This window comes from Ornithodoros turicata, chromosome 1, assembly GCF_037126465.1.
Source record: "Ornithodoros turicata isolate Travis chromosome 1, ASM3712646v1, whole genome shotgun sequence".
In the NCBI taxonomy this organism is placed as follows: Eukaryota; Metazoa; Arthropoda; class Arachnida; order Ixodida; family Argasidae; genus Ornithodoros; species Ornithodoros turicata.
In genome coordinates, this window is record NC_088201.1 from 70,643,452 (window position 1) to 70,670,583 (window position 27,132).

Consider the following 27,132-nt stretch of genomic DNA (forward strand, 5'->3'; position numbering starts at 1 on the left):
TGTGAACGATAGCGAGGTGAAGCAGAGACTGCCCTTTGCATGCTGTGTTTCCTACCTGTCACGCTTCGTTTTCTACCACTATCACTTCTGCTTGACGCACGAGTACAACCCGTGTACAAAAAAGTGTGTGTCAGAAGTGGGATTCGAACCCACGCCCGGAGAACCGGACTGCGACCTGAACGCAGCGCCTTAGACCACTCGGCCATCCTGACAATGAAAGTCTTGTGTAAAACTCATCAGCAGCTCTATGAGATCATTTGCGTTACTTACGTCTCCATAATAATGGAACCTTCGTTTCAAAAATCTTCAATCCCTTATGTGAACGATAGCGAGGTGAAGCAGAGACCTCCCTTTGCTGCTTCGCATGCTGTGTTTCCTACCTGTCACGCTTCGTTTACTACCACTGTCTCTTCTGCTTGACGCACGAGTACAACCCGTGTACAAAAACGTGTGTGTCAGAAGTGGGATTCGAACCCACGCCCGGAGAACCGGACTGCGACCTGAACGCAGCGCCTTAGACCACTCGGCCATCCTGACAAGGAAAGTCTGGTGTAAAACTCATCAGCAGCTCTATGAGATCATTTGCGTTAGTTACGTCTCCATAATAATGGAACCTTCGTTTCAAAAATCTTCAATCCGTTATGTGAACGATAGCGAGGTGAAGCAGAGACTGCCCTTTGCATGCTGTGTTTCCTACCTGTCACGCTTCGTTTTCTACCACTGTCTCTTCTGCTTGACGCACGAGTACAACCCGTGTACAAAAATGTGTGTGTCAGAAGCGGGATTCGAACCCACGCCCGGAGAACCGGACTGCGACCTGAACGCAGCGCCTTAGACCACTCGGCTATCCTGACAATGAAAGTCTTGTGTAAAACTCATCAGCAGCTCTATGAGATCATTTGCGTTAGTTACGTCTCCATAATAATGGAACCTTCGTTTCGAAAATCTTCAATCCCTTATGTGAACGATAGCGAGGTGAAGCAGAGACTGCCCTTTGCATGCTGTGTTTCCTACCTGTCACGCTTCGTTTTCTACCACTATCACTTCTGCTTGACGCACGAGTACAACCCGTGTACAAAAAAGTGTGTGTCAGAAGTGGGATTCGAACCCACGCCCGGAGAACCGGACTGCGACCTGAACGCAGCGCCTTAGACCACTCGGCCATCCTGACAATGAAAGTCTTGTGTAAAACTCATCAGCAGCTCTATGAGATCATTTGCGTTAGTTACGTCTCCATAATAATGGAACCTTCGTTTCGAAAATCTTCAATCCCTTATGTGAACGATAGCGAGGTGAAGCAGAGACTGCCCTTTGCATGCTGTGTTTCCTACCTGTCACGCTTCGTTTTCTACCACTGTCTCTTCTGCTTGACGCACGAGTACAACCCGTGTACAAAAACGTGTGTGTCAGAAGTGGGATTCGAACCCACGCCCGGAGAACCGGACTGCGACCTGAACGCAGCGCCTTAGACCACTCGGCCATCCTGACAATGAAAGTCTTGTGTAAAACTCATCAGCAGCTCTATGAGATCATTTGCGTTAGTTACGTCTCCATAATAATGGAACCTTCGTTTCGAAAATCTTCAATCCCTTATGTGAACGATAGCGAGGTGAAGCAGAGACTGCCCTTTGCATGCTGTGTTTCCTACCTGTCACGCTTCGTTTTCTACCACTGTCTCTTCTGCTTGACGCACGAGTACAACCCGTGTACAAAAACGTGTGTGTCAGAAGTGGGATTCGAACCCACGCCCGGAGAACCGGACTGCGACCTGAACGCGGCGCCTTAGACCACTCGGCCATCCTGACAACGAAAATCTTGTGTAAAACTCATCAGCAGCTCTATGAGATCATTTGCGTTACTTACGTCTCCATAATAATGGAACCTTCGTTTCAAAAATCTTCAATCCCTTATGTGAACGATAGCGAGGTGAAGCAGAGACCGCCCTTTGCATGCTGTGTTTCCTACCTGTCACGCTTCGTTTACTACCACTGTCTCTTCTGCTTGACGCACGAGTACAACCCGTGTACAAAAACGTGTGTGTCAGAAGTGGGATGCGAACCCACGCCCGGAGAACCGGACTGCGACCTGAACGCAGCGCCTTAGACCACTCGGCCATCCTGACAAGGAAAGCCTGGTGTAAAACTCATCAGCAGCTCTATGAGATCATTTGCGTTAGTTACGTCTCCATAATAATGGAACCTTCGTTTCGAAAATCTTCAATCCCTTATGTGAACGATAGCGAGGTGAAGCAGAGACTGCCCTTTGCATGCTGTGTTTCCTACCTGTCACGCTTCGTTTTCTACCACTGTCTCTTCTGCTTGACGCACGAGTACAACCCGTGTACAAAAATGTGTGTGTCAGAAGTGGGATTCGAACCCACGCCCGGAGAACCGGACTGCGACCTGAACGCAGCGCCTTAGACCACTCGGCCATCCTGACAAGGAAAGCCTGGTGTAAAACTCATCAGCAGCTCTATGAGATCATTTGCGTTAGTTACGTCTCCATAATAATGGAACCTTCGTTTCAAAAATCTTCAATCCGTTATGTGAACGATAGCGAGGTGAAGCAGAGACTGCCCTTTGCATGCTGTGTTTCCTACCTGTCACGCTTCGTTTTCTACCACTGTCTCTTCTGCTTGACGCACGAGTACAACCCGTGTACAAAAATGTGTGTGTCAGAAGTGGGATTCGAACCCACGCCCGGAGAACCGGACTGCGACCTGAACGCAGCGCCTTAGACCACTCGGCCATCCTGACAATGAAAGTCTTGTGTAAAACTCATCAGCAGCTCTATGAGATCATTTGCGTTAGTTACGTCTCCATAATAATGGAACCTTCGTTTCGAAAATCTTCAATCCCTCATGTGAACGATAGCGAGGTGAAGCAGAGACTGCCCTTTGCATGCTGTGTTTCCTACCTGTCACGCTTCGTTTTCTACCACTATCACTTCTGCTTGACGCACGAGTACAACACGTGTACAAAAACGTGTGTGTTAGAAGTGTGATTCGAACACACGCCCGGAGAACCGGACTGCGACCTGAACGCAGCGCCTTAGACCACTCGGCCATCCTGACAATGAAAGTCTTGTGTAAAACTCATCAGCAGCTCTATGAGATCATTTGCGTTAGTTACGTCTCCATAATAATGGAACCTTCATTTCAAAAATCTTCAATCCCTTATGTGAACGATAGCGAGGTGAAGCAGAGACTGCCCTTTGCTGCTTCGCATGCTGTGTTTCCTACCTGTCACGCTTCGTTTTCTACCACTGTCTCTTATGCTTGACGCACGAGTACAACCCGTGTATGTTAGAAGTGTGATTCGAACCCACGCCCGGAGAACCGGACTGCGACCTGAACGCAGCGCCTTAGACCACTCGGCCATCCTGACAAGAGAAGTCTCGTGTAAAACTTATCAGCAGCTCTATGAGATCATTTGCGTTAGTTACGTCTCCATAATAATAGAACGTTCGTTTCAAAAATCTTCAATCCTTTATGTGAACGATAGCGAGGTGAAGCAGAGACGGCCCTTTGCTGCTTCGCATGCTGTGTTTCCTACCTGTCACGCTTCGTTTTCTACCACTGTCTCTTCTGCTTGACGCACGAGTACAACCCGTGTACAAAAACGTGTGTGTCAGAAGTGGGATTCGAACCCACGCCCGGAGAACCGGACTGCGACCTGAACGCAGCGCCTTAGACCACTCGGCCATCCTGACTTTTTTTTTTTCCTTTATTTACGTCGCTACATTAAAACCATTACATCATAAAAGGTCACCCACACTGTGGTGGCCGTGCGCTATTACTGCTAGCGTACCTTCAACTCCTAGTGCTACGCGAGGCACCCGCAGTTCACGTTACAGCACAGTTTTTTCCCACGGGTTACTCAGGCATTTCTGAAGTGTCGGGAGATCCATTGCTCCACCCCTGTCTGTGTCCATCAAGCTAAGAGTCCACTGCGCTACCTGGGCAACATATTCCCAATGACTCTTGTTTCTCGCTCTACCATCTGCCTTGTCATTTCGGTCTGACCAGATTGCTTGGATTCCAAGCAACAAGATGACTTCCGCGGTTTGTCCAGGCATGCTCTGTATTGGACGCAGATATTTAAGGCTCTCCCATGTCACATCCAACCTGTGCCCCAGAGCTTTCTCAATATCTGACCAAATACATATAGCATTTCTGCATTCTGTAAATAGATGCCGAACCGTCTATTCCGCTGAACAGAAGTAGCACTTCGTCGACATTACTAGGAAACCCTTGTTCAGTAACCATTTGTTCGTTGGAAGGGTCTCCGTCAACAATCCTATGAAAGTGTTTTTTACGTACTGCGCCACCGAGTAATGCCTTAGCCTAGCCATTACATTTGCCTGCCTTTTACCCGCCGTCGGACTCCAATATATGGGTACCGGGCAAACATTCTCCACCACCGCCCAGTAGAGAGTATTTCGCTTAACTCCTACTAGGTAATCCCATGAAAACCTCAGAGTGGGAAAACGCACAGCGTAAGCTATCTCCTTATAAAAGGCACTCACTTTCCCTGCACTTCTACCCCGGCCATACCAGGATGATACCATCCATTCTCCAAGATAACAAGTACCTAAAGTTTGCATGGCCCACCGTAAGCGCGGGCTGCGCACATTACGAAAATACATGAATCGATGCACCAAGATTTTCACTTCAAGATTCACTAGGCCAAATCCACCCATCTTTAGACCTCGAAACAAATTGTTCCTGGCCATTCTCTCGAAGGATGAATTCCAAATGTTCTGGGCAAAGATCCTGTGCGCATTCCCAATCACCTGGGCGTTACACGGCGCCGCCTGACCCACATACCACAGCACTGGATACAAAACAGCATTAGAAAGGTACGCCCTATTTAAAAAGGTCAGCGACCTCCCCCGAATTCCTGCCACCTTCCCACGCACCGCTCCCAGGCGGGATGTCCATGATGACCCGATAGGAGCGTCTCGGTCTAACACAATTCCAAGATACTTAAGCCTCCCCACTTCAAAAGTGACTTGCATGAAGTTGACAGGGGTCGTCCCCCAGTCGCCTAGCCACGAGCCTTTAGTCTTTTTTATATTCAGCACCGCACCCGAAGCTCTGGAAAATTCACCCACATGACGAAGCACCTTTCCTATTTGTTCTTTGGAAGAACAAATCACAGCCAGGTCATCGGCGTAGCACAACACTTTCACCTCTACTGTAGGCGTTCTCAGGCCAATCACTGTAGTGTCCTGTAATATATTCTGCACAGGGTTCTATATACAATGCAAATAACGTAGGAGAGAGGGGACATCCCTGACGAACAGATGCTCGCACCGGGATGCTTTCCGTTATCCTACCGTTCACTACCAGACTTAGTGTAAGTTCTCTGTAGCACAGTTTAACCCAGTTGAACACATATTCTCCAACCTGGCATTGTTTCAGTAACTCGAACAAATATTCGTGTTTAACCCGATCGAAAGCCTTGCTCAGATCTGCCTGCAATACGGCGAGCGGCGTGCCAGTCATTTCTGCCCATTCCCACACTGTCCGCATAATATGCAAATGTTCGGTGATCGATCTGCCTTTTAAGCCGTATGCCTGGTGGTTTCCAATCACTTCCCTGAGCCCCAATTGCAGTCTTTTCGCTAAGATCTTGGCAAGGATTTTGTAATCACTACAGAGCAAGCTGATGGGTCTGAAGTCACTTACTGTAGGAACTGCACAGTTGTTCTTTGGCAGGAGCACGGTATGCGCTTTTCTCAAAGACGGCGGAAGTAACTTCCGTTTGTATATATCAGCATATACATTTTCCAATACTCCAGCTACTTGATCACAAAAGGTTTGATAAAAGGCGTTTCCAATGCCATCCGGACCAGGCGCTTTATTCTTTTTCATACTTCTTATCGCTGCAGCTATCTCGTCGGCTTCAATCACAGTATTCATTTGATCTCTTACTCCTGTCGGTACTGTTGCAGTCCAGGTAACTTCCGCGAGTGTGCCTGCATCCCGTGTTCTTTCATTACTGAGAAGTCTTTGGTATTCGTCGACAAATATTCTTTCAATTTCCCTTTCCTCCTCAATGACGCCTGCTATGCCTTTCAGTCTTCTGATCGTTTTTCGTTCAACATGCTTGCGCTCCATTGTCAAGAAGACCCGCGAAGGCTGTTCATCTGCAGCGAGAGCCTGCTCCCTGCTCCGAACCACCGCTCCCCTGTATCTCTTCTGGAGGGTTCTGAGGTACTCTTCCTTGCACTTCTTTATCTCATCAACAAAGCTCCCTGGATTTGCTTCTTCCTCCTGCACCAACTTCAAAAGAAGATCTTTATAAGCCTTCCTCTCTTCATCCTCCTCTCTCTTCCTTCTTTCGCCTTCTTCTTTGGCAACCCTTTGCACCTTCAACTTGAACTTCTCCCACGTACAAGCGTCACATGCCTCTGACTGCAACATGTGGCTAAGCTCTGAAGCGATCCTATGGCAAAATTTTTCATCTTTTAGAAGCTCCTCATTCAACTTCCAATGGCCCTGCCCACTCATCTGCCGAACTTCGCTCTTTCCCAGGGAAATAGTAGTCGCAACCAAAGCATGATCCGAGAATGGCACCGGGACAGTTGCAACCTTGCACTGACCCCTCTTCAGCGAGGCGGACATATAGATCCTATCTAGTCTGGCATGGCTGTTTCCTTGCCAATGGGTAAAGTTTACTTGTCCGTTGTCACATTCCTCAGATGCATCTACAATGTCAACTGTATCACATAGCTTACGAAGTACAGACACACTTCCATCTTTCACGCGACGCTTGGGTTGTCTGTCACTGTCCTTTGTGGTGCCCAATTAAAATCTCCTGCCATCAAAATTTCCTCCGAAGTGTCAGTAAAGCCATCCAGCGACTGGAAGAACTTCGTTCTATCGGTTACATTTGTTGGCGCGTAAACTGATAAGACGCGAACCAGTCTTTTCGGGTGTACCCTGTTACCCACTCTTAATAATAAAACTTTTGAAATCCACGCTAAGAAATCCACCCTTCAAATTCCAATCCTTTCAAATTCAAACTGTCAAAATAAATCACAATGGGTCTATGCAGTCCAGTGTTAAGCATGGTTTTACGTGAGAAAATCAGTGTTTAAGAAGGTCACACTCCAGAATAACGAGTCTTTATGCAATTCTGTGTGGTATTCAGCATGTATCTCTCAATTATTCATTAATTTAATTAAGTTAGAGGCGTAAATAACTACGCGTATGAATACTAGGAAAACAACGTTCAGAGGTTCGGCCGTTCGGCTACTATTGGGGACGAGGCTATTAGAGAAAATGGAGTAACGACGGAGCTGTATGGTGTTGCGTGATGTGCTGCATGAAAAGGATAATCACTGCAAGCTCTAATAAAGCATATGTTTCTTCTGCCGATTTCGTCAGGTATTTTTCAGACGTGTAACGACTTGGTGTGCTAACACGCGCGTGTAACTTATGAAGGAATTCATTGGTGAAGTGACATTGATGCAGTCGTAGCTGTTTTGGACAAGCAATCTGGTAGCGAAAAATGTCCACGATAGGCAACATATAAAACGTACCGCAAAACTGCTGTGTCGACCATTTGTCACGACGGTAATCACGTACATCACGGTAAACATCATGGAAACGTCTCTTGCTTTCATCGGCCTCGGCCTACGAAGAACCGCTAATGTTATGTTTGATAAGCGCCGCGAAAAGTGGTTTAGCAAGGTAAAACTGTGCCGGGAACGCCGTCACATGAGGGATGTGTTTAATTAAATCACAGTGAAAGATAGCAAAGGAATGTTACTGGTCATGTAGAAAGCAGATCTCGTTCACCAACATATCAATGGATTGTTTAAATAGTGTTCCTGTCAATGGACAACTGACGTTTTCGTCCCGTCTATACTGAGAAATGTTGGTCCAGAGCTTGGTTTCTGGATGCCACAAAACACTTCTCGCCAATGTGGTGCACTGTGACTCAATGGGGCATTTACAGCTCAGTGTCATCACCACATGAGGCAAGTTGGCTCTCTCAGGTGCTGTAGAAGATCCAGAGTATATTCGTTGTCATTGCCCACACTACTGAGCTTTCCAAACTGCCATTTTGAGATCTCAATAATCTGAAGTCCTGCCCCTCTCTCTAAAATTTCTTGGCCTATAGCTAAATCGAGCCCACGAATGCCTGCTCTCGAAGCTCTTTTGGCAATTTTGGACTCCATAGGACATTATTTCCTTCCTCACACCACAAGCAGTTATGGGGTAGAGTATTGCCCCAGGCAATGAAACTCCCTGTCCATCTCAACATAAAGTTGATGAACAACATCTGCAACTTCTGCGAGATGGTTTACACCACTCTTATAACTACACGTTACATAAACAAAATACAGAAACCGACACTCAAGATTTTTGTTTAAGTTTAATTTGTCGAAGCTTTCGCTTGGAGGTCCACGCTTCCTCATGTCCTACCTGAGGAAGCGTGGACCTCCACGCGAAAGCTTGTACAAATTAAACTTAAACAAAAATCTTCAGTGTCGGTTTCTGTATTTTGTTTATGCGATCTACAGGACTTGACTCCCCTCTTCGTATATCAACCACATGGTATGTGTAACCTAGGAATGCTGGTATGTGGGTGGAGTGACTAGTTTGCCACAGTACCACAAATAGGAACACAAATGGCTGATAAATCTGCTACAGAATCTGGGCCAAGACGATGAGCACTTGGAATCATCACAGTTTTCAATACCATGCAGAAGAAGATAGAGTAGAGTACCCTCAAATTTTGTACTACTTTTTCTGAATTACTTGTAATTATGCAGCAGCTACATAGGCAGCAGTTAAAATGCTACTCAGAATTGCCAAAACTTCATGCTAGCACTCAATTCTTTTTACAAACTTTGGTTTGTGATGTGATGAATGTTTCGGTGACTTCCATAGGCCCGGTTTCACCAACTCTGGTTAACTGAACCAATATCAAGGGTTGCCAATCCTCGAACAGACACTTAACAGACACTTCTTTTTTTCCATCGGTGATGTGGTGAAGCAGATAGTTTAATGACCGTTCATCTTAGTTCAGATGCTGAAAAGGTTGGTGAAACTGGGTCATTATGTAGCCTTTGTGTTCTGGTGCTGTGCAATGGTTTTTCGAGGGATTCAAACTATAAAAGAAGGGTAGTAATAAAAAAAATTATTGGTATACCTACCTATCTACATATATGTCCTGGACAGCATGTAAGAAACTCAACAGAATAGAAATGTCATCATGACATTGGTAGACAGACTGATACTGAAACAAATCGGAAGGGGAGGGCTGGGTTCCACAAATGGGCACTTGTTCACTGCCTCCTCTTGAAAGAAAAGTAGGACCGAAAGTTGCGTGCTCTGTCAAAGACCACCATAATCCCCTCAAGACCGTGCCTTTTTGATGCGAACTCGTCCCCCCTAGCTTTGAGCGTAGCTCAACTGTACCAGATTGGTGGCACTGTTGAACAGTATGATGTCATTTGTTTTTATGATGGACAGTGTGATGTCATTTGTACCGTTTCTAAGGCACTTTGTACAAGGGTTTTGTATGCCAGCAGTGTACTGTCTGCGAAAGGTAGTTTCCGTGTCCACTTCAAGAAGACAATTTTTTTAAGAGGCTTAGAGGATGTGTAACCAATGTGTGATTCCCACTAAATATCAGAAGAGAGCTGCACACTTAAATACCTGAAACCCTCAACTCAATTAATTGTAGGATCAAAATTACGTGGAAATATATTGAGGTTTGTCTCGTTCACAAAAGACATCATTGCACACTCTGCAAAGTGCATCGGTAGTTGCCATGGCCTACATCAATCATAGGTACTGCAAACCACTCATTGAGCATAGTCAGTCCGCGGTACACAAAGTGAAAAGCGTCATTGCCCATTGTGAACATGGCCATGCAACAGTGCTTGCGGCTCCGCATTTCTCACGAGTTTCTTTCATCACTTTGTTATGAGATGACTAACGCTTTGCCAATTCAACACTTGGAACTTTGGAACAACTTTGCAAAGCATATGTACTCGTATGCACTTCCTTTAATTGCTTCAGGAGTATTTCTTCCGTAACATATATCAGCAAAGCAGTATGTCATGTAGGTAACACAATTTTGGCACAGTATTTGCTTGATATGTCCAACAAGCAGAGATATCAAATCTTTGTGCCAAAATGGTGTGCCACGTGTCCGTGTAAAGACGAGTCGCTTAGATGGAATAGGTACAGCATCTTGATGTTGAATGCAAGAAGTTAATGTTTGACAACATATATGCCATGGGTTAAATAGAGCAGTATATCATACACATCAGAAGAATGCCAACACTTCAGTGCTTTACCTTTACCTGTTATTCCAATGTTTACTCTCCCTTCTATTGGAATTATGTATTTCAGAATCATTTTTGTATTACTGAATTTTAATTTGGCAATCCTTTCACATGTCTTGTGATAGACAGGTTAGCAATGTAAGCAGTGTTTATGTGCCTCTCACAACCTGCATCTTTATGGAAAAGTACTCCAAAAGCCGGGAGACGACATAACTAGACAAAAAAGTAGAGAACTCCAACTTAACATAACAAAATAACAAGGTTTACTCAGACGTTTCATCCGTCATGCGACAGACGTCATCAGTGCCAAACTGAATGAGCGATTGCACAACCGGTCATTATTTAAGGAGATGGGAGTATTGTTCGGGGAAGGGCCACGGTTTTTCTTAAAAACCGAGGGGTCACTGCGTATGTTCCGAGACTCTAGAAGCTTCCTGTGTCCCCATGTTTGTTCTCTCTTGTTATGTTAAGTTGGAGTTCTCTACTTTTTTGTCTGCATTTTTATGTCTGAGGGTGTTTTTGTGACAAGAGGGCAAGGGTGCCGGCAACATGGCACATGTTCACAAAAATGCAGAACCAGACACACACACACACACAAAAAAAGTATAGCATAACACAGTCCCAATCATTTTGTCGTGTCCTTTTTGATGTGTCGTCTGTTCTACAGTTTTTTTTTTTCGTGTGTAGTTTCTGGATTTTAAGCCCAGGAGCAGTTGCTGTAGAGGATGCCAAGAACATGTGAAGCATACATTTTCTCATTCTCACATTATGTTGTAAGCAGTGTGAAATACAACACAAAAGGAATTTAATGAGAGACAACTTGTCATCAAGATCAGTGTGGGAACATTGCAAAGGAAAAATAATTCTGAACCATAATGAATTTCTATCCTATTTAATGGTACAGTATCAGATGAAAGTAATCCAAATAATATTAAAGAAGTAACCGTGCAAATTATGAGTCAAACAGTGAAGCTGGCTGCAGTACACTACAATGTGTCACATGTAACAATATCAGTGTTTCCAAAACTGACACATAAACCATAGGGAGGCCGCAACAGTCAAAGCAGGGGTTACACCAGTTGGCGAAAAGAAAAAGCAGATGAAATGAACGCAATATGCGACAAAACCAAGGAAACTATCAAGCTACGACTGCAATATATTGAAGTTGTTTTTAAAAAATAGAAGTTAGTTCAGCGCACAGATATCAGCTGTCGAACACACAGCCATCCCGAAAACTATGCCCATCTTCGTTGATGCACCCACGAATCCACAGGAAGACCGCCGAGGCTTTCCCACTCGGATTAAGTATCTGTACCTTGAACTGTGAACAGTTTGGTGTACACTCCAGAAAACGAGAACAGCTGATTGCCGATTTCATGGGCGCGGCCATGCGAGCCGACAAGGACAGTTCAACAGAGGAGCAATTTGAACGCGAATGTGGCGCTAGTGGTAGGCGCAACAATTTGCACTTCAAACGACGTAAAGTGACCAAAAATTAAGCAGCGAGGATGCGTGCTTGCTCATTTGTGATTATTTGGGCCTGTAATCCACATCACGGTTCAGAAAAGCTGCTAAAAATGCCGATGACTGGCACAAGAAAAACGAGTTTGCAATGTTTTTTGACCCGTTGCGGTTCAAGCGAATATATTGTGAACACAGGAACATTTATTTGACTATTCGTTACAAACGGACAAGTTACAAGCCTCATGGCGACCGAGCTCTCCCCCGAGCGTCCAACACTTCGCGCGCTCTCCCTCTCTCTGCACAATGTTGTCAGTCTGATCACGCGGAGGCCACTAAAAGTAGGTTTGATGCTCACATCCCACCCCACTTATAAGACCAAGTCCCCTTGGTGAACAAAAAGTCCCTCAAGTGACACATCGTAGTCTTCAAGACGCTTCGGTTGCGTGCGAATGCGCTGGGGTCGTTGGGATCGTGCTTGGGATAAGTGTCAGGTTCTACCCTGAGAGCCTGTTCCTCTGGAGTCTGTGGCAAATCCCTCGGTGTCCCAGAAACAGCTTCATCGCGGGACTGGGCTCGATCTTCGGTTGTCTCTTGAGCTAGGATGGGGTCGAAGTATGGCGGATGGTACTTCTTCATCTGGCTGACATGTGCAACACGGACATGTGGTGTAGACGTTGTGGAGTTTACTAGACGGCGAATGTCATAGGTGACAGGAGTCCTCTGACGTAGAACTTGGTACAAGGCCTTGAATTTTGGTGCAAGTTTTTCACTACCGTGTACTATGGGTTCTTGTCTTCTGACCCATACAAAGTCACCAATATCAAATGAGGTGTTGCGATGCGTTCTGTCATAGATTATTTTCCTTGCTTCTTGTGCCTGTTCGGAATGGCTGACTGCTTCACTCCGATGATCCGACAACTCCAAGAGTCTGTCCACTAGGTCTGAAGCATGACATGGGCGGACTTTCTGGTGCGGAAGTTTCGGCAGGAAACCAAACAAAAGTTCAAATGGGGAGAACCCTGTACTCCGGTGTCGTGTTGTATTTACAGCGAAAGCGGCTTCCTCCAGCTTAGTGACCCAAAGTGATTGGTCGTTGCAGCATATCTTTCGAAGCACTGTGACTAGAGTTCCATTTGCACGTTCCACAAGACCATTGCTAGCTGCTCGATAAGCCACTGAAAAATGCATGTTCACACCATGCATATGCATAAAGTTTTTGAACTGATGTGACTCAAATGACTTAGCGTGATCACAAAGACAGTCATCAGGCACTCCAAATCTGTGGAAGAGTGAGTGCAAGTGTTTCACTGCATCCTTTGTTGAAGTTGTAGGTACGGCGGCGGGGACAATGTACCTCGTAGCAAAGTCAATAACGTTTAAGATATACTTTTCTTCCACTGGGGCCATCGTGATGTGGTCAAGAGCTATAGCGCTGAAGGGAGTTTCAGATGTCGGCATAAAACACATTGCACCAACAGACCTTGTAGTAGGTCGATTGTATGCTTGGCAAATGTGACAAGCTCTGACGTAATCTTCTACTGTAGCCTTCATCTTGGGCCACCAATAGCGCTCTTTTATCTTGCTCAACGTTCGTGATGCATCCATGTGTCCACTGGTATTGTGAGCGAGCTCAAGGACGTGCTGCTGCATCTTGGCTGGAACAACAATTGTGTATAGTTCTGGGCTTGCCACTCTGTACAGAATGTCATCAATGACTATAAAGTCCTGAGTACCCTGTTCTGAAGCTAGCTTTGCACAAATGGCTGTACAAGTCACATCTTCGGCTTGCATGGAGATAAGTGTGTTGACATGAGACACTGTTGCACACGAGTATCTCGATAGCATATCTGCCACATGGTTCTGACGGCCTGGTCGGTGTTCAACTGAAAAATCAAACTCCGCTAGGTCAAGTAGCATCGTTGTGAAGCGTCGAGAGGGCTTGAAGCTTGTAGTCAAACATGCGACTGACCAATTGTCAGTGAGAAGATGAAACCTCCTGCCCAGTAGGTAGTGTCTAAACTTTACGGTGATAGCCCAATGCACAGCTAGAGCTTCCCAAACATTGCTGTGTTGTTTTCGCTCTGCTTCTGTGAGCGTGCGGCTGGCATATTCAATGACAGTCTCTCTTCCTTGTTGTTTCTGTGTCAGCACTGCTCCGAGGGCTGCGGCAGATGCATCTGTGGTGACTGTGGTAGGTGCATCAGCATCGAAATGACCCAGTATGGGTGCTGACGTGAGTGCTGTGCGAATCGCCTCAAAGGCCTCCTGGCATGTGGGGGTCCATGCAAAGTCTGCATCCTTAATAGCAGCTTGCAGAGGTGCAGCAATCCGTGAAAAGCCCTGAATGAAGCGCCTGTAGAAATTAGCAGTTTGAAGCCATGATAGCAACTGCTTCGATGACTGAGGTGTGGGAATGCGAAGAATGGCTTCAACTTTTGATGTGTCTGGTTGCTTCCCTTGTTCAGAGATGACAAATCCCAGAAACTTTACTGAGGCAACAGCAAACTTGCATTTCTTCAAGGATACCTTGAAGCCGGCCAGACGCAAAAGTGTTAGTGTCTCATCAAGAAGGTCAAGGAACTCTGACAGATCGTCAGAAAAAATAATTATATCATCGAGGTATGTGCGTACCCCTGAGTGCGTTCTTCGAGGTTTCAGTTCACGAAAGATCTTGTGCATGGCTTTCTGAAAAGTGGATGGGGCATTCTTGAGCCCAAAAGGCATTCGTGTCCACTTAAAGGTACCTTGGTGCGTGATAAATGTAGTCTTTTCTTGGTCGTCTTCTCTTACTCTAATTTGCCAGTAGGCGCAGCATAAGTCCAAGATAGCAAACAAGGAGCTTCCACTAAGATCGTCAAAAATGTCGTCTGCACGAGGTAGTGGCTGTAAGACACTGACAGTCATTCGGTTGAGAGGTATGTAATTCACACAAAGTCTCTTTTTGTCCTTCTGAGTTACGACAATGGCTGGGAATCCCCATGGTCCTGATGCAGGACGGATGATGTCCTTTTCAAGTAAGCTTGTTGTCTGGTTCTCAAGGAATTGACGCTCGCTGGCTGTGTACCGGTATGGCTGTCGTCCGTAAGGCTTGGCATCAGGTAGCAGTGTGATCTCGTGCTCAATGCCTTCATAGAGGCCGATGTCAGTTGCAGTGCTTGCAAAAAGACTAGCATGACGTAGCACAACATTCTTGACTGCAATCTGTTCCTCGACGTCGAGTTGCTCACCGACAAAGATGTCACTGATGATGCGAGACTGTTCGCAGGAGCTTGTCTCTGGAAGACCGTCGTAGCTGTTTTGTTTTAGCTGGTCGGTATCAGCCTTGTTGAGTTTGCTCCACAAGGGCTCATTTTCATCAGGCTCATACTCTACTTGTAGTGGCTCCAGTGATGTGCATGAGTGTTTTTCAAAATGTGACAGTGCTGATGCTCTCAGAATCACTGCATTTGACATTCTTGGCAAAAGTTCTTCCCTGCACTGCACTACTATGTTACGTGCTGGTTGGCATATGATAGGCAGTTGCGGAGGTCTTAGATAGAGTTCGGCGTGAACTGCATGGAACCAATCTTCTCCTAAAATCAAGGGGAGGACATTCTTTTCTAGGACAGCAGCTTCGACGATAGCAGTGAGAGGTCCGATACCAATGCGCAAAAACCCAGCTCCCTGGGGCATCACTGAGCTTCCGCCAACAACCAGAAGAGGTGGTTTGCACCATGGTTCCACATGAAGATTTCCTGCTAGGTTGGCTGCTAAGATGGTTACGTTAGAACCACTATCTGGAAATGCGCTGACCTCTCCCAATCCTGTCACCTGAGCAGGCACTACAGCACATCTCAACTTAGAGCCGGACAATGTGTGTTCTCCATGGCCTGCATAGGCTAACGGTGCTTTTGGTATTGTCTGTCTGCTGTCCCGGGGTGGTTGTCTAGGTTCTGGGCATTTGCTTGCAAGGTGACCTTTCCTCTGGCAGTTGTAACATACAGCATCTCTGATGTCTTGCCCCCGTCTGTACGCAGGTGAGCCGTACTTGGTTGCGATAGTCTCGTACCTTGATTCTTGCTCAACAGGTGGCAAACTAGAAATACGAAAAGGGACTGTGGTTCGAGGCCGTGTTTCTGAAATTCCAGACTGGGGTCCTTGTACGATATTACCGCTGGTGTAAGTCTTTGTGTTTGTACTCATGGTTGTGCTTCGGGACGACTGGTTACCCATTCGTTGTTGAGGCCTCGTTGAGCGGGCAAGTTGCGTGTGATCCATTGCCCTGTCAACTTCAGAGACAATTGTTATAAATTCTTCAACAGTCTTTGGTCGTTGCACTGTGATTGCTGTGGCAACCTGGTCATCACGGATGCCTTGGACTAGATATTCGATGCGTTCTTTGTCTGTGAGTGTGATTGGGCATTTTCCAATCACTCGTAGTTTAGCAAGGGTGTAACTGACCAAGTTCTCATCACTTGTTTGCTGTCGCGCAGCCATGAGTTCTTGCCACTGTATAAGTGACAAGCGTTCACCGAACTGTGCTAGAAAAGCTTTCTTCCACTCGGCCAGGTCTTAAAGTTATGACCTGTGGTGACTTTCCAGTCTGCTGCTGGGCCGCGCAGTTTTCCCGAAGCGATGGCCAGTAGTGTTGCGGGTTCCCACGCCGCGAGCTGCTGGGTGCGCTCGAGATCCTCCAACCATCGACTAGCGTACAGTCCTTTGTCTCCACTGAACGTTGGGACCGTTGACGATAAGTCGGGCAATGTAGTTACGTTTATAGACTTCGTACTGGCTTGTGACATCGTCAAGTTCATTTGCTGCTGAAGATACACTGTCAAAAGCTGCATGTTGTGCACGGGGTCGGCTGTGAAGTTTGGCATGGCTTGGAACAATGGCGTTTCGCTTGAAGTAGACGTGGGAGGCGGTTCTGGCGGTTCGTCGGCAACGGACGCCGTTGTTTCGTGTAACTGCGTTGTGCGTCTTGAGGCGATGTCATCGAGGAGTCGATGAATTAAATCTTCTTTTGAACCTGTGCTCTCTAGTTGACGTTGTGATAACTCTTCGCGAATGAAATCCGCCGTAAAGCCGGCAAGATCTGCGGCAGTTGCTTCTTCCCAGTTTATGAGCGGCATGGCTAATGGCGTCGACTCACCGCGACAAGGGCTTTTTCTTGTCGTAGGCTTGGCAGTTGGCGTTTGGTAAGGCTCCAGGGCAGTTAGAAAAGAATGCTACAGGCTCTTGGTGTCGACTGCGCCATATGTGAACACAGGAACATTTATTTGACTATTCGTTACAAACGGACAAGTTACAAGCCTCATGGCGACCGAGCTCTCCCCCAAGCGTCCAACACTTCGCGCGCTCTCCCTCTCTCTGCACAATGTTGTCAGTCTGATCACGCGGAGGCCACTAAAAGTAGGTTTGATGCTCACAATATCTTTTTTGTGCTTCCTTCCTCTTTTTTTCTTTCTTGTTTTTCTTTTTCTTTTATTGTTTTTTACTGTTGTCGGTTCGTTCCGGAGCCCTAGCTTGGAAAGCTGCTCCTGTTTAGTTTCGGTATAAATCGGAATGTGGGGGCAGGGGGAACAGTCCACCGCTCCTCGAGTTTTCATAGTGCTGGCTCTGCCCCCCACCCCCCACCCTCGAATTTTCCCTCCGAGGACCTCTTTGAAAATGCCGTACTTCTCAATCTTTAACTCCATGTCCAGCAGTGCTCTCCTTCAGGTTAGGTTAGGTTGGGTTAGGTTAGGTTAGGGCTCGCTCCCCCTTGCCGACTTCCGAGTTAGTGCGAGCGAAGTATCTCGATAATGGAAAATCTGAAACGGTGCACTAAAAACAAATGTCACCTCTGGGGATAATAATTTGAAGCATATAGATGAAGGACTCATCTCATATCTAAACCGATTGCCAGCAATTCTGCTCTTTCTGTTTCTCGAAGAAAGAAAAAGAGCTTCACACACACACACACACAAAAATACATCTTAGTGAATTATGCAAACTAGAATGCCAAAATACCTTGCAGATTAGGTTTTCCTCCACTCGCGTACGCGTACGTGCGAAACTAATGTACATATAGTCCTAGTTGTTTTACTTCAAAAAAATCTCCATTAAAATATGGCTACGACCACAAAGTATGCGTTTGTGGCACCCCGTTTATTTTGTGTGTGTGTGTGTGTTTCAGCTTGGAGGGGGGACAAACTTTTATTAAAAAGTCACGAGAGCACGTCATTTTCACAGTTGAGTTATACGGGCGCGTATCTTTTCCAAGAGAGACTGTAATGACTAATAAGGATGACTAATCAATTAAATTCATTAATTAACTCTAATAAGGACGTCTTGAACAAAAGCCAGATACCGATATCAGAGACTGTCCTAGTTAAAATCCACGTTTAAAAATTCTGAAACGCGTATGTGTATTAAAATATCAATCCCTGAATTTTGACATGCAAATGGCCAAAACCGAAACCGTGGCAACCACGTTTGGGGTGGTGGTCTTCACGGTACGGGATCTGTATGGGATACTTCTGTAAGTCAACTGCGCTCGCAACTATATTGTCTTGGCTCAGAAACCGTATGTTTCTGGAACGTAGAGAGGGAAAAAAGGAATCACACAACAGGAATATACTTCAAGTACTCTTCTCCTTAGGGAAGCGAGGAAGCGAAAGATTTATTGACTCTACGTTGCACTATAGTGTCAGCGCGCTGAGCGGTTGAGCTGGAATTGGAATTAGAATTGGAAATGAATCAAAAAGAATGATAAATATTACTAGAAAGAAAAAGAATGAAAAAAGCGTTATCTGAGCTGATCGAACTCGGTTCACTCTGGAAATTGTTGCACCGACGACTGGCGCCACGCTCGAACTTACCTAAAATTGCTCCTCTGTTGAACGGTCCTTCTCGGCTCGCATGGCCGCTCGCATGGCCGCGCCCATGAAAGCAGCAATCAGCTGTTCTCGTTTCGTGGAGTGTGCTCTAAACTGTTTGTAGTTGAAGCTACAGGTACTTAATACGAGTGGGAGAGCTTCGGCAGTCTTCCTGTGGATTCGTGGGTGCATCAACAAAGATGGGCATAGCCTTCGGGATGTCTGTGTGTGTCAGCCGGTGTCTTTCTCCGTCTGTTACGTCGCGAGACAACTGAGATCCCCGTCTGTGCGCGCTCAGGAAGCTTGAAATCTGCCCTGATACATATACAGTAATATACACCTTCAATATACGCTGATACATATACGGTCAATAAATTGGGACTTGCTCCACGGCAAACTGTCCCGGAGTTCACAAGAGACACTGTTTGTGGATTTATGCCTTACATTTAATCTATCGCATGCCGTTCCACATCCTACCCGAATAACTCATGCCACGCAGTCAACCCTTGACTTGGTTTTAACCTCCCATCCTGAACACATCACTTCTTTGCATGTCACTGATGGTCTCAGTGACCATTTTCTAAGATATCTCTCCAAGTAGTCCAAATGTTCATAAACTCAACGATAAAACCATATGCGACTATGCTCAAACTCACTTCAAAGCCATCAACGAGGGTCTTGAAGCTCTTTATGAAAATTCATTTCATGGCACCTTGCCTCACTCCATTGAGGATAACTGCTCCCTCTTTCGTGACAACATAAACTACCTTACCGAGTACAATGTTCCAAAGATAAGAGTGAAATCTTATGATCACAATCCTTGGTTCACGAAAAGTCTTAAAATCTTCCTAACCAAGAAAAAGCGCTTATTCAGGAAAGCAAAGCGTCTTGGCGACATTGTATCATGGGCTAAATTTCACTACTGTGAACGGGAATACAGGTGCTCGATCAAAGAAGCGAAACATAAGTTCTTTACCATCGACCTCCCGTCTCTCTTGACGAATAAACCAAAACAATTTTGGAAAATCTTATCGCCACCAAAATCCCACCGTATCAGTCTAACTGACACCCGCCGACAGCGACTGCGCCAACGCTTTCGCTTCCTTGTTTTCATCCGTTTTCAACACCGATAACGGGTACACCCAAACTCCATTATCAGTAATAGTAGTAATAGGTCTTGTCCAGACTACAAGCTATCCAAACTACAGGATTCCTGCCCCTGAGCCCTACGCGTATTTTTCCTCGCGCGCGGCAGGCGGCACTCGGGTGGAGGCTCTTACCGGTGGGCGGAGCGTGGCCGGAGGGTTGCGTGCGCGCTTACCCGCTCACATTTTTCAGCCTGGGCCGACTTCTTTCATCATTTCTCAATCTGTGTCGAATTCAATCGCAATTTTTCCCCCGCTACAACAGATGTGCAGTAGGCAGTTTACATGCAAAGGATAGCCATACACAAAAGTACAAGTGAAAATATATTTATTAAAGTCATTAGTGTCTGGAATTATGATATGACTCTGTGTGAAGGAGAAAAACTCAGTCAAAAATATGATGCAATAGCATTGAAGGGGTATCTTATTAGTGATAATCACGAAAGTTTTCAATTAAGCAGAAGGAGTAGCACATTTTTAATAAAAGAAGATATTTTTAATCAATACGATTACTATCAAATTAAAAGTTTTATTATAAAAAGTCTAACATGACAACCATAGCGGAGTTTTAATTACATACTTCTAATATGTAACTTCATGCGCAACAGCTAATATTCCATTATGATACATTTAATCAAAGAATATATTTTTAATCAATACGATTACTATCAAATTAAAAGTTTTATTATAAAAAGTCTAACATGACCACCATAGTGGAGCTTTAATTACAAGTGCCGATAGATGTATATGAACAGCAGAGAACATGGAAGACCATGGGACACGAACACAAGAGGAAATAAAATCTATAACACTACATTGGTTAATCAAAACAACAGAGGAGGAGACTATCATTTTAACTATCATAAAATCATCCTCGTGACTTCCCCATACAAACCTTACTTTGTTTTATGAATCCAACACAGAAAATACATTAAAAAATGAACTTCACCACATAGCGCGCTCCTAGTCAACAACCAGCTCTAATAATATCTGTCCTGATTTGTTGAAGACTGGAGGCGTACACTTATGATTGTACACACTGGACTGAATTCTTTGGCTATTTTTCAGCCTGGGCCGGATTCATTCGCATTTTTTTCATGCGGCGCGCAAGTAGGGGCATGCAAACTGACAACATCGGACCACATCTTTGGCGATTTTTCACCCTGGGACGACTTCGTTCGCAATTTTTGTCAGGTGGTGTGTGTATCAAAATTAAAAGTTTTATTATAAAAAGTCTAACATGAGTAACCTAGCGGAGTTTTAATTACAAAGTTCTAATATGTAACTTCAAGAACAATAGATAATATTCCATTATGACACATTTAATCAAAGAAGATATTTTTAATCACTATGATTACAATCAAAATTAAAAGTTTTATTATAAAAAGTCTAACATTATTATATGTGAGCATCATAGCAGAGTTTTATTTACAAATTTCTAATAGGTATAGTTAATTGTGAACAGCAGAGAACCTGGAAGACCATGAGACACGAACACGAGAGGAAATAAAATCTATAACAATACATTGGTTAATCAAAAACAACAGAGGAGGAGACTATCATTTTTAACTATCATAAAATCATCCTCGTGACTTCCCCATACAATTTTCATTCTAAGAGACACTACAAACCTTACTTTGTTTTATGAATTCAACACAGAAAATATATTAAAAAATGAACTTCACCACATAGCACACTCCTAGCCAACAATCAGCTCTAATAATATCTGCCCTGATTTGTTGAAGACGGGAGGCGTACACCTGACAGTTATGAACATTTTCGAGCGCAATAGGGAAGATTATTCCAACATTACACAATTAATCAATTTCTTATTAAGTAAACAGCATAGACATATGGAAATAATGAGAAAAACGATCAACAGCTAATAGAGAACCAAAACACATCACATAAACAACAGACACATGCAGGAAAATAAATGAAAAAGAATCTATCAAAACGATCAACATGCACAAATGAATGGCAGAGAAACACTTTGAACGGCACATGATGAATAATTTAATACAGCACAGAGCTAACGCTGAATAGCAGAGAAACAATCTAAACGGCGCATCTGCCAACGTGTAAACAACAGACAGGAAAATATTACTGAAACAGATAATAGAGAGCCAAAATCCAACACGTAAACAAGAGGTACACAAAGGATAAATAGTTGAAGAACAATCTAACAAAACAAGAAACATGCACGGATGAATAGCAGAGAAACACTCTAAACGGTGCATCTACCAACGGTAAACAACAGACACATGCAGGAAATTAATTGAAAAAGAATCAATCAAAACGATAAACATGCACGGATGAATAGCAGAGAAACACTTTGAACGATGTATCTGCCAACATGTAAACAACACACCGGAATATTTTTATTAATATCAGTCGAGTGATCATCTGAAACAAAGTCAAAAGCAGTAATTAATTTAGGCAAACATTTTTCATAATCACACAGCGCAAATATACATCACAGAAACATGTCTTTTTTCATTCAGGACCCACTAGTGGAAACGAAGTGAGAGAGTTCCCGTACACATTCGTTAAGGTTACGCCCGCGGGGAGTAGGGGAATGCAAACAATGGTCTCGGTATACAAAGCCATAAAATCGCTCCTACAAGTCAAGTTAGGGAAGGAGGGTCTCTTGCGCTGTCTTGTACATAGAATCACTGAAAGCAAAGTTTTTCCTTTACACATCACATCTTTTTTGTAAATTGACTTTCATAATTCTAACGTCAGGTGGAAGATTACGAACCTGATAATACAATTTTAATAAATAAAATTAGCACCAATATGACTTAATTAAATGTCGAGGCGCACTACAAAACAGAACAGACAACTGATATACACTGAAGAGATGGACAGATTTTGTACTCGTTACCATTCGTCATGGGAGGACCTGATAAAAAGTTGCTTCGAAAAGGAGTAGCCGCGAAACGATTCATTTATCGCTGCATTTCAATACGTCCTAGACATGGTCGTATTCGGAGATATGGTGCAAATTATGGAGTTCAAGATGCGAGACATTGTATGTCGAATCTACAATAGTTATAAAAATATTTGCACGTCAACATCGGAAGGACCGTTTGGATTGATGGTGGAGTTTTTGAGGTTTGCTAATGAAGAATTGAAATACACTAGACCAAACGTAATTGTAATCATTGCAATGGGCATTGCATTAATCAAGAAAGCAATCAAATCAAATTATCATATACAAGCAGTCTATATCGCACGATTCATTACGGATTTGTTGAAATTACACCTAACGGTTGAAATGGAAAGTACATAAAAAATCTTATCACGTGGTATATTCCACCCTAGAACCTCTACACATTTATTTTATTCTACCAGTCAAGGATGTCGAATGAACAGAAGTTCAATATTGTCGTGCAAGGTCTGATGTATCATCACTTATTGAAACTCAACAAACATATCAATTGCGGTGGGCCACCGGACGATTTTCATCTAATACTCTCTTGTACGCCATTCAAGAATCTTCATACAAAGAAAGGAAGCATCAATAAGAGATTGTGCAAGTTCGTCGCAACAAAGTGCAAGTTGTTGAAGCAATACAAACACGGCGACAGCATATCACCCGCATTAATCAACGCTGGATTCAAGCGCCCAATAATCAGAATAAATTACTTGATGTCTTCGGAATTCATCAATCAAGACAACAAACGAAAACTTCGGAGTTTGGAATAGAATTGTAATTTATCGAAATAAACAAGTGTATAATTGAAATAATAATTGTATTCTTTGTCATCATTGTAATATATTCTACACAGCGCAACGAAAACAGCTTATGACCAGGTTGAAGATTGCTAAGGAGACACTACGTACAAGGATCTTCGCATGGAATCAGCGCTGGCAATCAAATAGATTTTTACACGACCACACTCTATACAACACCGACACCCGAAGGAAAGAATTGTAGAAGAATCGATAATAGAAATTTAGAGGCATGTTACATCAATCTTTGTTTACAAAGAGGATCACTAATATTTTGCGAAAGCTTATTTTACGAATTAAATTGCACAGTGTATATATTTTCTCAAACTATTGGACAGTTGACAATACTATATTGAAAGGAATCTATTATTAAATGACGCGAAGGTGGAGTCTACAATTCTAATCATCATAACATGCGGCACACAATTCCAATAAGATTTTGGGAGAATCGAATCACACAACTGTCATCAGAAATGTTTAATTGCTATACAATGAAGATGAGCACTATGCAGAAGATATGTAATTATAATAAGTAAATATTCCTTTTGCAAACTTAACCAAAGCAGCACACATAAACGTAGCTTCAATTCATAGAATGTACCCGAGGTTTTTAATTAGCCATACTGAAAAACTATGAGTCTATTCGATATGTCACGGCATATGAGGCACTACAAATGGAAGGACATACATTAATTTTTGAAGATTTTAGCTCATAATGAATCAAAACGTAATCTTCAACACCAAAGGTTCGTGTTTAAATTTTCAAAGTCAAAACTGTACACTCTTTCTTACAATTTTTTTAAGATGTAGATTAAAAAGCTGTCTATATAGTCACACATTGTATACAAGATATTTGTTTGTACATTAATTGATAAAATTTATCAGATCACATTCCGGAGCAGTGGAGACTATCAGTAAGTGTTTAATTAAAATTTGAACTGCTACCGCAATTTACGAACTGAGTTGTAGAAAGCGTAATTTCACAGCTTTAGCTGGCTCACTTTGATGCGCGAAGGTTTTAAGAACTCTTTTGCGATGACTAAGAATTTAATCGAGTGTATTGATGTTTTCTATATACTGTATAACGTAATGTGAATTCTCCACGACGTAGATAGTAAAAGTTACGAATATTTTTCGAACAAAATTCGGAGAAAGGGTCACCCGCGTCGACGAACCCGTTTCCGGAAGAAAGCAACACGCTCGCGTGGGGTGCCGCGTTAACGCGTTGGGCGCCGAATCGCGTTCGGTTTCGGAAGGGTGTCCGGGAAACGCTGCCCGGCGTGTTGCCGAAACGCATTGGACGACCACGTCGCATCCCGCATCCACGTCGTGGAGAATTCACATTACGTTATAGAGTATATAGAAAACATCAATACACTCGATTAAATTCTTTGTCATCGCAAAAGAGTTCTTAAAACCTTCGCGTATCAAAGTGAGCCAGCTAAAGCTGTGAAATTACGCTTTCTACAACTCAGTTCGTAAATTGCGGTAGCAGTTCAAATTTTAATTAAACACTTACTGATAGTCTCCACTGCTCCGGAATGTGATCTGATAAATTTTATCAATTAATGTACAAACAAATATCTTGTATACAATGTGTGACTATATAGACAGCTTTTTAATCTACATCTTAAAAAAAATTGTAAGAAAGAGTGTACAGTTTTGACTTTGAAAATTTAAACACGAACCTTTGGTGTTGAAGATTACGTTTTGATTCATTATGAGCTAAAATCTTCAAAAATTAATGTATGTCCTTCCATTTGTAGTGCCTCATATGCCGTGACATATCGAATAGACTCATAGTTTTTCAGTATGGCTAATTAAAAACCTCGGGTACATTCTGTGAATTGAAGCTACGTTTATGTGTGCTGCTTTGGTTAAGTTTGCAAAAGGAATATTTACTTATTATAATTACATATCTTATGCATAGTGCTCATCTTCATTGTATAGCAATTAAACATTTCTGATGACAGTTGTGTGATTCGATTCTCCCAAAATCTTATTGGAATTGTGTGCCGCATGTTATGATGATAAGAATTGTAGACTCCACCTTCGCGTCATTTGATAATAGATTCCTTTCAATATAGTATTGTCAACTGTCCAATAGTTTGAGAAAATATATACACTGTGCAATTTAATTCGTAAAATAAGCTTTCGCAAAATATTAGTGATCCTCTTTGTAAACAAAGATTGATGTAACATGCCTCTAAATTTCTATTATCGATTCTTCTACAATTCTTTCCTTCGGGTGTCGGTGTTGTATAGAGTGTGGTCGTGTAAAAATCTATTTGATTGCCAGCGCTGATTCCATGCGAAGATCCTTGTACGTAGTGTCTCCTTAGCAATCTTCAACATGGTCATAAGCTGTTTTCGTTGCGCTGTGTAGAATATATTACAATGATGACAAAGAATACAATTATTATTTCAATTATACACTTGTTTATTTCGATAAATTACAATTCTATTCCAAACTCCGAAGTTTTCGTTTGTTGTCTTGATTGATGAATTCCGAAGACATCAAGTAATTTATTCTGATTATTGGGCGCTTGAATCCAGCGTTGATTAATGCGGGTGATATGCTGTCGCCGTGTTTGTATTGCTTCAACAACTTGCACTTTGTTGCGACGAACTTGCACAATCTCTTATTTATGCTTCCTTTCTTTGTATGAAGATTCTTGAATGGCGTACAAGAGAGTATTAGATGAAAATCGTCCGGTGGCCCACCGCAATTGATATGTTTGTTGAGTTTCAATAAGTGATGATACATCAGACCTTGCACGACAATATTGAACTTCTGTTCATTCGACATCCTTGACTGGTAGAATAAAATAAATGAGTAGAGGTTCTAGGGTGGAATATACCACGTGATAAGATTTTTTATGTACTTTCCATTTCAACCGTTAGGTGTAATTTCAACAAATCCGTAATGAATCGTGCGATATAGACTGCTTGTATATGATAATTTGATTTGATTGCTTTCTTGATTAATGCAATGCCCATTGCAATGATTACAATTACGTTTGGTCTAGTGTATTTCAATTCTTCATTAGCAAACCTCAAAAACTCCACCATCAATCCAAACGGTCCTTCCGATGTTGACGTGCAAATATTTTTATAACTATTGTAGATTCGACATACAATGTCTCGCATCTTGAACTCCATAATTTGCACCATATCTCCGAATACGACCATGTCTAGGACGTATTGAAATGCAGCGATAAATGAATCGTTTCGCGGCTACTCCTTTTCGAAGCAACTTTTTATCAGGTCCTCCCATGACGAATGGTAACGAGTACAAAATCTGTCCATCTCTTCAGTGTATATCAGTTGTCTGTTCTGTTTTGTAGTGCGCCTCGACATTTAATTAAGTCATATTGGTGCTAATTTTATTTATTAAAATTGTATTATCAGGTTCGTAATCTTCCACCTGACGTTAGAATTATGAAAGTCAATTTACAAAAAAGATGTGATGTGTAAAGGAAAAACTTTGCTTTCAGTGATTCTATGTACAAGACAGCGCAAGAGACCCTCCTTCCCTAACTTGACTTGTAGGAGCGATTTTATGGCTTTGTATACCGAGACCATTGTTTGCATTCCCCTACTCCCCGCGGGCGTAACCTTAACGAATGTGT

The 27,132-nt window shown here is 43.3% G+C and overlaps 1 protein-coding gene and 12 non-coding genes across 13 annotated transcripts in view; 1 reads left to right on the top strand and 12 right to left on the bottom strand.

Annotated features, from left to right (window-relative positions):
• Nucleotides 1–27,132, top strand: part of LOC135400529 (BPTI/Kunitz domain-containing protein-like) — a 145,449-nt gene that overhangs the window by 17,065 nt on the left and 101,252 nt on the right. The window lies entirely within an intron of this gene.
• On the bottom strand, nt 129–212 carry Trnal-cag (transfer RNA leucine (anticodon CAG)). The gene has a single exon. It is a non-coding gene; the product is annotated as a tRNA-Leu (tRNA).
• On the bottom strand, nt 454–537 carry Trnal-cag (transfer RNA leucine (anticodon CAG)). The gene has a single exon. It is a non-coding gene; the product is annotated as a tRNA-Leu (tRNA).
• Trnal-cag (transfer RNA leucine (anticodon CAG)) lies at nt 771–854 on the bottom strand. Its single transcript has one exon. It is a non-coding gene; the product is annotated as a tRNA-Leu (tRNA).
• Nucleotides 1,088–1,171, bottom strand: Trnal-cag (transfer RNA leucine (anticodon CAG)). Its single transcript has one exon. It is a non-coding gene; the product is annotated as a tRNA-Leu (tRNA).
• Nucleotides 1,405–1,488, bottom strand: Trnal-cag (transfer RNA leucine (anticodon CAG)). Its single transcript has one exon. It is a non-coding gene; the product is annotated as a tRNA-Leu (tRNA).
• On the bottom strand, nt 1,722–1,805 carry Trnal-cag (transfer RNA leucine (anticodon CAG)). The gene has a single exon. It is a non-coding gene; the product is annotated as a tRNA-Leu (tRNA).
• Nucleotides 2,039–2,122, bottom strand: Trnal-cag (transfer RNA leucine (anticodon CAG)). The gene has a single exon. It is a non-coding gene; the product is annotated as a tRNA-Leu (tRNA).
• On the bottom strand, nt 2,356–2,439 carry Trnal-cag (transfer RNA leucine (anticodon CAG)). Its single transcript has one exon. It is a non-coding gene; the product is annotated as a tRNA-Leu (tRNA).
• Trnal-cag (transfer RNA leucine (anticodon CAG)) lies at nt 2,673–2,756 on the bottom strand. The gene has a single exon. It is a non-coding gene; the product is annotated as a tRNA-Leu (tRNA).
• Nucleotides 2,990–3,073, bottom strand: Trnal-cag (transfer RNA leucine (anticodon CAG)). The gene has a single exon. It is a non-coding gene; the product is annotated as a tRNA-Leu (tRNA).
• Nucleotides 3,303–3,386, bottom strand: Trnal-cag (transfer RNA leucine (anticodon CAG)). Its single transcript has one exon. It is a non-coding gene; the product is annotated as a tRNA-Leu (tRNA).
• On the bottom strand, nt 3,628–3,711 carry Trnal-cag (transfer RNA leucine (anticodon CAG)). Its single transcript has one exon. It is a non-coding gene; the product is annotated as a tRNA-Leu (tRNA).